Consider the following 7500-nt stretch of genomic DNA (forward strand, 5'->3'; position numbering starts at 1 on the left):
AATTTAAAACAAAGAGCATGGGTGAAATTCAGTTTAAACCAGTGTGGTTCTTAAATCAATTGATCCACAAGCTTTTTCCATCTGCATTGTTTATAACCGTCTCAAAACAATGCAGAGAGACAGCAGGCTGACCAATAATCTGTCTCCAGCAAAAGAGTCATAGGGTGGCTCATCCTGTTAAGGCTCTGTTCCAGTGTGTGGATGAGTCCCACAGTCTGATATCTGCTAAGGCTCTGTTCCAGTGTGTGGATGGGCCTCATGGTTTGGTATCTATTAAGGCTCTGTTCCAGTGTGTGGATGAGTCCCACAGTCTGATATCTGTTAAGGCTCTGTTCCAGTATGTGGATGGGCCCCATGGTCTGGTATCTGTTTAGGCTCTGTTTCAGTGTGTGGATGGGCCCCATGGTTTGGTATCTGTTAAGGCTCTGCTCCAGTGTGTGGATGGGCCCCATGGTCTGGTATCGATAAAGCACTGATCCAGTGTATGTATGGGACTTGACAGCTGTGTTTTATAATGAAAAAACAGCTCAGACATTTAAAAGACTTTCCCATTTTGAAAATAAGATTATGTGGACAGAGATGTGCACGCTGTGTATGAAAGGGACACTCTAGCTTTGTTTGTACACTTCTCGCCAACTGATTTCATTAAAAAACGGCAATTCATTTCAAGTTCAAAATGCCCTCCAATCTCTTTGGTATTGTCGAAGCTCTTTAATGTAGCCCAGCATCCTCGTTATAATTAAAAAGGCTTAATGAGAAATGTGCAAGGGTAATGCAGTTGCATTAAAAACAATTAAGCTTAAGAGGAGCTGGCAGCTGACAGGCAAACCTTGCTAAAATCGGCAAGAGCGCTAATCGCACAAAAAAGCCCTTAAATGATTATGAACATGTTTGGAGCGCTTAAAGTTTAGGGATTTTCCTTGGCCACGTCGATGCTGCTTGCAGGCTGTCGCTGACATCTGTAATCCTCAGCTTCGTTTCCTGGCTGGTACCTGTGCGTTCGGGGAGGGGGGACAAAAACCCAGCCAAACTAAACCGAACCGGGCTGTGCGGAACGTTACGGTCTCGTACCCGAGTGAGTAGCGGGTACAGACGCTCGTGAGGGTTGTGCAGAACGTTATGGTCTCGTACCCGAGTGAGTAGCGGGTACAGACGCTCGTGAGGGTTGTGCAGAACGTTATGGTCTCGTACCCGAGTGAGTAGCGGGTACAGACGCTCGTGAGGGTTGTGCAGAACGTTATGGTCTCGTACCCGAGTGAGTAGCGGGTACAGACGCTCGTGAGGGTTGTGAGGAACGTTCCGGTTTCGTACCTGAGTGAGTAGAAGGTACAGACGCTTGTGAGGGTTGTGCAGAACGTTATGGTCTCGTACCCGAGTGTGTAGCGGGTACAGACGCTCCTGAGGGTTGTGCAGAGCGTTACGGTCTCGTACCCGAGTGAGTAGCGGGTACAGACGCTCCTGAGGGTTGTGCAGAACGTTACGGTCTCGTACCTGAGCGTGTAGCGGGTACAGACGCTCCTGAGGGTTGTGCAGAACGTTACGGTCTCGTACCCGAGTGAGTAGCGGGTACAGACGCTTGTGAGGGCTGTGCAGAACGTTATGGTCTCGTACCGAGTGTGTAGCAGGTACAGACGCTTGTGCGGAACGTTCCGGTCTCGTACCCGAGTGAGTAGCGGGTACAGACGCTCCTGAGGGTTGTGCAGAACGTTATGGTCTCGTACCTGAGCGTGTAGAGGGTACAGACGCTTGTGAGGGTTGTGAGCCACAGACTGTGAATGCCTCTGTACTGCTGTTTGTGCATCAGGCACTGACGTGGACGCCCTCCTCGCTAGGACCCCAAGACCAAGTCACAGACCCTCGGCCACACGCTCTGTGAAATGCCTTAACCCTTCAGAATCCAGTAAAATCCCTGTAGATTTCTGACCATTTTAAAATGATGTCCATTGTATATGTGTGTTAGTGACAAGCCCGAGGCCACACTGGGCTGGAGAAACAGGGCTGATATTTGGGGGGGACGTGCGTCCATCTGGTGTGGGAGCGAGGAGCTCTGTGTTTCCTGTCTGCTCTTTTCTGTCTGTGGATTCATGCACTTCTCTCAACATCATTTCTGGCCCCTTCAACAGCTTATGTAACAGACCTCGGCCCGTTTCTCCGTTTGAAATCCTTCAGAAGCACCTGATTTCACTGCTATTCAGAGTGAACTTCTTCTTTCCTGAGTCTCCTCATTTTAGTTAATGTCTTGAAAGATGTTCTTCAGCAACGCTGAAAACGTCCACAGGGACGATTTCGTGTCTCGCCATTATTCGAAGCATAAAAACCATTTAAAGTGCTCCAGATACATATTTGACCCAGCTGTGCTGCTTCTATGACCGAAAAGTGACCCTGGAAGGACATGGGGTCTGCATTTCCTCACCTCCCCCGGGCCAATGTGTCTCTTTCCTTGCATTGCAGGCAGCCAGGTCGCATTATAAATGCAGTCCGTTTACCATTTGCCATTGATTGGACCCAGGCCTGTCTCTGAGTTATCATGATCGGGGAAGCGGGAGGGTAATCAACCTTAAGTACAGACAGTAGACTTGCCCACTGTGTCCAATGCAGGAATACGAACTCACTGTCTCCTCTTGATCAGATTTTCAGCCCCTCTGTGCCAGTCTTCAGACCAGCTGTAACGCATTGCAGTTTAACCCTGTGTGTTCAGTGCCAGTCTTCAGACCGGCTGTAATGCATCGCAGTTTAACCCTGTCATTATACCTTACATTACATTACAGCCATTTACCAGATGCTCTTATCCAGAGCGACTTACACAACTCTTCACACAGCATTTACATTGCATCCATTTACACAGCTGGATATATACTGGAGCAATGCAGGTTAAGTACCTTGCTCAAGGATACAACAGCGGTGTCCTACCTAGGAATCGAACCTGTGACCTTTTAGGTTACAAGCCCAGTTCCTTACCCCTTATACTACATACTTAGCTGCACTCTCGGTCTCATGATCACCTCTCTTTCAGGATGTCTGCCCATCGCCTAATGGCTAAAATTCCCCCCCTACCCCCCCCCCCCCCCCCCCCACTCTGGCACCCACTGTTTGAAGCTGAGTACCATAAACATTTCCACGACGGTTGCGCCATTCGTTTGGAAAAATGACCTCATTGCCTTCAGTTTTCAGAATCGTGGTGCCGGTGGCGTATTGGCCAGCGGTGCTGATGGATGCTGTCGGCGGTGCGATGGTCGCTCGCTCTCCAGCGGAGCGGTCGGGAGCGCTTTCGATTCGGTCGTCACGCGCGACAGCTCAATCGCTGCTTCTCTGAAACGGCCATTTCCGTCAGTTTGATTAAGGGTGCGCTCGATTGGCTGGTTGAGGACTGAGCGCGTGTCAGAGGGAGAGGAGGGTAATGGAGGGGACGGGATGACACATTCGGCCGTGGGTTTGGAGTGGCCGGGGCTCTCCATCTTACCTGCGCGGAGGTGAGAAGCCCGCCTGAGGGATGTGCGTCAGACCTGTCTCCCCCTCGACCACAGCAGGCCCACACCTCGACCACACCTGGACCACAGCAGGCCCACACATGGACCACAGCAGGCCCACACCTCAACCACACCTCGACTACAGCAGACCCACACCTCGACCACAGCAGCCCCACACCTGGACCACACCTCGACCACAGCAGCCCCACACCTCGACCACAGCAGACCCACACCTCGACCACAGCAGCCCCACACCTCGACCACAGCAGACCTACAGCAGGCCCCACCTCAACCACACCTCGACCACAGCAGCCCCACACCTTGACCACAGCAGACCTACAGCAGGCCCACACCTCAACCACAGCAGGCCCACACCTCTACCACACCTCGACCACAGCAGACCTACAGCAGGCCCACACCTCAACCACACCTCGACCACAGCAGCCCCACACCTCGACCACAGCAGACCTACAGCAGGCCCACACCTCAACCACAGCAGGCCCACACCTCTACCACACCTCGACCACAGCAGACCTACAGCAGACCCACACCTCAACCACAGCAGGCCCACACCTCTACCACACCTCGACCACAGCAGACCTACAGCAGACCCACACCTCGACCACAGCAGCCCAACACCTCGACCACAGCAGACCTACAGCAGGCCCACACCTCGACCACAGCAGGCCCACACCTTGACCACAGCAGACCCACACCTCGACCACACCTGGACCACAGCAGGCCCACACCTCGACCACAACAGACCCACAGCAGGCTCTCCTTCGCACCCGTCCCCTGAGCGTGTGTCTGAGCAGGCTGCCGCACGGCCTGGTTCTGCTCTCTGGATGAAGGAGAGACGGGGCCCTTTAAGCTACTCCAGGAGCCTTCTGTGTTTGCGTCTCCGACCGGCGGCTGAGCGCTAGCTCCCGCCGTGGACGCTGTGGGCCGGCGCGTCTGTGACCGCGACTTGACCGCACCGAGACCGCCTCTCCGCAGCGCGGGCGGCAGATGGCTGGCGCGGTTTTGGACGTGCGGCGCGCAGGGAGGCGGGGGGGGGGGCTGTTGGGGGGTAGCAGGTCTGCTGAGGCGTCTCCTGCCGTTTCCCGGCTCCTGTTCGCGTCGGCGGCGGCGAATAACGCGGTTACAGGAGCAGGGGGCGGGGCTTAGCCGCAGATGGGCGTGGGGACTGGCACGGGTTTGGACCAATGACGCCTTCCCCCGGCTCTCTGTTGCATTGACGCTGTCACAGGGTAGGAGGGAGGGAAGGAGGGAGGGAGGGAGGGAGCGAGAGTGTGTGTGGGCTGCTGAATGCTGTGTGATGGCAGTTAGGTAACTACAGCACATAGTCTCAGAAAAAAAAGGAAAAGGGAGTTGAAGAGAGGAGAGAGAGAGAGCGTGCGTGAGAGAGAGAGAGAGAGAGAAATATATGGAGGAGCAGCATGTAATTTGTGTTGTTTAAAACTGGAACCGAAGAGACTGTTAAAGGAGAGAGAGGTTCCGATGCTGCACGCTGAGTATTGCACTGGTTTTGAAACTATGAATTCCTGGAGGAATTCCTAACTGGGGAAAGTGGTTGGGGGCGGAAAGAGAGAGGGATAGAGAGAGAGAGAGGGAGAGAGAGAGAGAGAGAGAGAGAGAGGGAGAGTGGGAAAGAGAGAGAGAGAGTGGGAGAGAGACAGAGAGCGAGAGAGAGAGAGAGGGAGAGAGCAAGAGAAGGAGCGAAACCCGTGGATTTGGGGAGGACGCGAAAGCTGTTTGACGAGCTGTTTCCTCCGGCGTCAGGGTGCGAGCTCATGTGTACGGTCCATCAGCCGGAGCGTTCCGACGGAAGGAGAGACATCCTGAGGTTCTGAGGCTGTAAGTATCCAAAGCTGGCTTTTTTTTGGGGGGAGGGGGGTGGCAGTAACGCAGCTGGTCATCTTCCTTCACGGGGCCCTGTCCGGAGGTCCATCGCTGATCAGATGGAGAGGGGGGCTCTTTAGCCGCGATCGACGCCTGCCTGTCAGCGAGCTCCCCCCCCCTCCACCCCCACCACGCTGGCAGAGCCTTGACCCTCCAGTGGGACGGCGCGGACGTCCCAGCTTTCCCGTCACGTTGTCTTTTTCGGCCGCTGCGAGGAGCACTTCCTGCTGTTCGGTGTCGCTCCTGCTCGCCGTCGTTAGCGCTGTCAGTAGAGCCCGCTGTAGAACAGCACCGCCGGACCTCTCTGTGCCTGTCTTCCGCAGAGAAGCTCACAGACGCACTCTGGCGCTGCCTGGAAAGTGCTAGTTGGGAGTGATCGCGATGGTCAAAGTGACAGATTGCAGCCGAAACAGTGTGAGGTCTCTAGCCTGCCGAAACAGTGTGCGGTCCAGCCCAGGTCTGCTGTCTTGCTCCGCAATATGTCAGACCGGCTAGCGCTAGCCAGAGAGCAGAGCCCGCGCTGCGCTGCGAGGCTGAAGCGCCGTGGGGCTGGACTGAGCACCATTACGCGCTCAGTAGCTCCAGTGTGGCGACGGCGGCGGAGGCGGCAGCAGTGATGTAGTGGAGGAGGTAGACGCAGGAGCTTTAGAGTTGTTTTGTCAGGTTATAAGGATTCTGTCTGATTTTGTCGTGGTGGTTTTATTTGCTCTCTGACCTTCTGTTACCCCGGGGGGAGGAGCCAGTCCCCTTCGACCCCCCGAGCGTTGGGCAGCCGGTCCCGCTGGGCAGGCTGGCGGAAGGTCAGACCAGGGCACGGGAAAACCTGCCAAAACGGACGGTCGGGGTCCCGCACCGCCCTCGCTGATCGTGGCGCCGCCGCGCGTACGCGGCCGCCTCGGCTCTCCCGTGCGGTCACGGAACGCGGCGAAGGCGCCGTCGTCCTGCCACTCCGTTTCCCCGGAGACGGCTGGCGAAGCATGTGACCTGTGGGGGCAGGTTTTAGGAGAACGCGTTCTGTGAGAATGGTGCACTAATGGCAGTGTTTATGCGGGATAGATGACCCTGGTTCCGCAGACCAGAGACTGAGGAGAGTGAGCTGTGGTCACCTGTGGTGCACCTAGCATTCAGCCTGCTATGGCTATCGCAGGTGGAACTGCACCTAGCGTTTAGCCTGCTATGGCTATCGCTGGTGGAACTGCACCTAGCGTTTAGCCTGCTATGGCTATCGCAGGTGGAACTGCACCTAGCATTTAGCCTGCTATGGCTATCGCAGGTGGAACTGCACCTAGCATTTAGCCTGTTATGGCTATCGCAGGTGGAACTGCACCTAGCATTCAGCCATCTATGGCTAATGCTGGTAAAACTGCACCTAGCATTCAGCCTGCTATGGCTATCGCTGGTTGAACTGCACCTAGCATTTAGCCTGCTATGGCTATCGCAGGTGAAACTGCACCTAGCGTTTAGCCTGCTATGGCTATCGTTGGTTGAACTGCACCTAGCATTTAGCCTGTTATGGCTATCGCAGGTGGAACTGCACCTAGCATTCAGCCATCTATGGCTAATGCTGGTAAAACTGCACTTAGCATTCAGCTTGCTGTGACTATCACTAACAGAACTGCACCTAGCATTCAGTCTGCTATGGCTATCGCAGGTGGAACTGCACCTAGCATTCAGCCATCTATGGCTAATGCTGGTAAAACTGCACCTAGCATTCAGCTTGCTGTGGCTATCACTAACAGAACTGCACCTAGCATTCAGCCTGCTATGGATATCGCTAACAGAACTGCACTTAGCATTCAGCTTGCTATGGCTATCACTAACAGAACTGCACCTAGCATTCAGCTTGCTATGGCTATCACTAACAGAACTGCACCTAGCATTCAGCCTGCTATGGCTACTGCTGGTAGAACTGCATCTAGCATTCAGCCTGCTATGGCTATCACTAACAGAACTGCACTTAGCATTCTGCTTACTATGTCTATTGCTAACAGAACTGCACTCAGCATTCCGCCTGCTATCAATCATGCTGGTAGAACTGCACCTAGCATTCAGCCTGCTATGGCTATCGGTAACAGAACTGCACCTAGCATTCAGCCTGCTATGGCTATCACTAACAGAACTGCACCTAGCA

At 54.5% G+C, this 7500-nt stretch overlaps 1 protein-coding gene across 13 annotated transcripts in view; it reads left to right on the plus strand.

Moving 5' to 3' along the window:
- The window catches only part of dock3 (dedicator of cytokinesis 3), a 312362-nt gene that overhangs the window by 160687 nt on the left and 144175 nt on the right, over window positions 1-7500 (plus strand). The window contains exon 1 of one of the 13 annotated variants that reach the window (XM_035388229.1): window positions 4775-5324. The exons of the other annotated variants lie outside the window; for them this stretch is intronic. The gene's annotated coding sequence lies outside the window, so the exon portion shown is untranslated. Of the gene's footprint in view, window positions 1-4774; window positions 5325-7500 lie in introns of those variants that run through there. 13 annotated transcript variants of the gene reach the window in all.

Source organism: Anguilla anguilla, chromosome 13 (genome assembly GCF_013347855.1).
Source record: "Anguilla anguilla isolate fAngAng1 chromosome 13, fAngAng1.pri, whole genome shotgun sequence".
Classification (NCBI taxonomy): Eukaryota; Metazoa; Chordata; class Actinopteri; order Anguilliformes; family Anguillidae; genus Anguilla; species Anguilla anguilla.